Source organism: Rhagoletis pomonella, unplaced genomic scaffold (assembly GCF_013731165.1).
Source record: "Rhagoletis pomonella isolate Grant_MI unplaced genomic scaffold, Rhpom_1.0 Rhpom_scaffold_08946, whole genome shotgun sequence".
NCBI lineage: Eukaryota > Metazoa > Arthropoda > Insecta > Diptera > Tephritidae > Rhagoletis > Rhagoletis pomonella.
Window position 1 is genome coordinate 1 of NW_023467475.1, and position 2857 is coordinate 2857.

The 2857-nt window shown below is 34.4% G+C and overlaps 1 pseudogene; it reads right to left on the bottom strand.

Moving 5' to 3' along the window:
* Positions 1 to 37: 37 nt before the first annotated feature.
* On the bottom strand, positions 38 to 2338 carry LOC118756128 (annotated as a pseudogene).
* Between the last annotated feature and the right edge of the window lie 519 nt (positions 2339 to 2857).

A 2857-nucleotide genomic window follows, 5' to 3' on the forward strand; every position in this document is an offset into this window, starting at 1 on the left:
TAAGCGAATCCTTGAATTCTTGGCTTTTGACATGAACCAATTTTAACTGTGAAAAACAAATAAGAATCAATTTATTTACCTTAACAGGAGATTTGTAACAAAAACGCTCTAAGCTAGTCGGTGTTAGACGATTAGGATCGTCATTGTGCACGAGCAATTGGTATTTCTTATATAACTTGAATGCTTCATCCGTTACGCGTTTCTTTTTCGGCGTTATTAAAATCACCTGTAAATAGCAACAACATAATTCGGATCGAGATGAAGATCAAGTGGTCTCTGAATTCTTTAAGCAAAGTTGTATAATGGTAAACTGAAGCTAAAATATGTATTGATTAATAATTAATACCGCAATACCAAATTGCTAGAACAATGAAAACCCATATACCGGAGTTTAACAAACATATGTAAACATATATAGTTAAACTCATATGTATTTGTATACTTACCTCTAATTTGTGTTTGTCATTAGGACTAATATCAGCAAAATATTCCGAAAGTGTTTTTTCTGGGCTATTTCCTTTCTTTATCGACGCTTGCGTTTTATATTCAGGCTCCGCAATACCTTTAGCTGCTAATTTGGCTTGCCTACGTTCCAAGCGCATGGTTTTCGCTTTTTTGCGTGGGGGATTGGAGCCATCATACGCTGCAAAAAATTAGATAGCATCTAAAAATCTAACAGTTATAGGGAAAAGCATACATTTTTGGGAAGCATTCAAAGAATTTAATTTCTCCGCACTTTCTACTTTTGAAACGTCGACATTCTGCGGCTGCAGCGACGTTTGGTCATCAAAATGTTGGTTTTCTTTCCGCGCTGTCTCATATTTTTCCGGGTTTGTGGCTGCAACAACTGCTAGATCTACATCACTAATAGGCAAATTTGGCTCTTGCGGCTCGTCGCGTATTCCACCAACAGAATCAGACTCCTTTTCCTCAAAACCCCCACCACCTGCTCCATCTTCACAATCTTTGCCTTTAACATCTTTAGCTGCAGCACCAAATTCTGTTTCCTCGCTATTATCTTTCTTTCCGTCACGAAGAAATCGTGTCATGCGTTTGAGAACTTTTTTTGTGAGACTTGGTTAATTTAAATTCTAGAGCATCACATCTGCAGAGGAAAGTAATTTAACAATTAAAGTGATGAATTGAAAAATAATTTTGCATACTTGATAGTATAGCACGGGCAGCATGTTTCATTATTTAAGGGCTTGTAACAATAAAGGCCCGAACGGCGCCAGCCACGATCTATTAAATCCTGGTAATCTTGCGGAAACATTGTGTATGCGTGCATGCCTGTAAATATCAATAAAATACTAATATATGAACCTATTTAAACTAGTTAAATGGAGACCAATATACTAAAACGTAACTACAACTTAACTCATCGCCCTAATGGTAATGGAGAAATTACTTTGTTTGGGATTTTCATTAATGTTATGAATATATGTACATAATTAGTTCCAAATAGACGACGGATTGCTACCTATTTGCATTCAACCATGTAAATTAAAGATAACTAAAGAATATTCATATTTACATATTTACTAATACATACTATATAATATTACAATAATATATTAGCGCAAATGCGAAAGTTTATAGTTTCCAATTTATATACAATGGCTGCATTTCTTTATTCATTCTGAACGTTTGGAATAAACTTTTTTGTTTACTTATTCTTTAGAACGTTCCTGATGATATGTAAACGTATATTTCAATGGCATTCTGTTTATTCTGGTTGTGAAATGGGTTTATCCGGAATGTATAAAAAAACGCAGCCAATGTATCTATATTATACATACATATGTATATGCATGTCAAAATGTGCATTCCCTATAAAGATTTATTCATATATTCACCGACAATATCAGAAATAGTAGGAATGGCAAAAAAACAATGTTTCATAACAACCTGCTTTACAGGAACGAATCAAAATTATATCGTGACAAGGATTGACAGTTAACCATCCTTTCGCAATGGTATTCGGAAATTTGTTTCGTACTGTTTAAATATGCATCGAAGATTGCTCCACGTACTTGCGTACTTAAACTAATAGCTATTTTAAAAATATATTATGTATACATGTATATTTGTTGATAAATCAATGCACATAAGTGCATCTACGACACCCACCATGAGATACCGAGCACTTGGTGCCTTTGCAATAACCACATCGGCTGTTCTGTTTGCTGTAGTAATGATTTATAGTAAACTCCATCGTATACTCTTTCAGGAATATATTTTAAATAACTTTTGTTATCAATGCTACATTTAACAAGCCGCAAAATCTTGGAAATAAACCCTCAATTGAAACGTATAGAACACAAAGAAACTAGACGGGGGCTGGTCTAAAAATGATGATGCCAGACCTCAAGAAATTTCGAATAATTATTAGCTCCAAGAACGTAAGCGGAGAAGGAAATATTGGAGAAGGCAGAGATCGTAAATATATGAATTAGCGCAGACTTTTGGTGAATTGTTTGTCATGAACCAAAAATACAAGATCACGTAAGAACGCGACGTTGTATTTGTAACTGGTTTTGAGAAAAAAGTTTGCAAAAGCGGGTTCGTCAGCTGAGCGTTTGTTTACATCACAAGCACCACTATTTTATATTTTTATTCAAGTAAAGAAGAGTTAATTCAACATGACAACACATTTTAAAGAATTTTGTTGCATCATTTTACCTAAATTGTGCGTTTAAAGTGGCTGACAATAATTTTAGCTAATTTTGGTTTTCGATGTTTTCTTTGCTTTGTTTACTTTTCGCTCGTTTTCCAGTGAAACAAGATGGCGTAGAACCCGCTAAAACAAATCGACTTTTTTCACTCTCTTGTTCTTACGTGATCTTGTGTCTTTCGT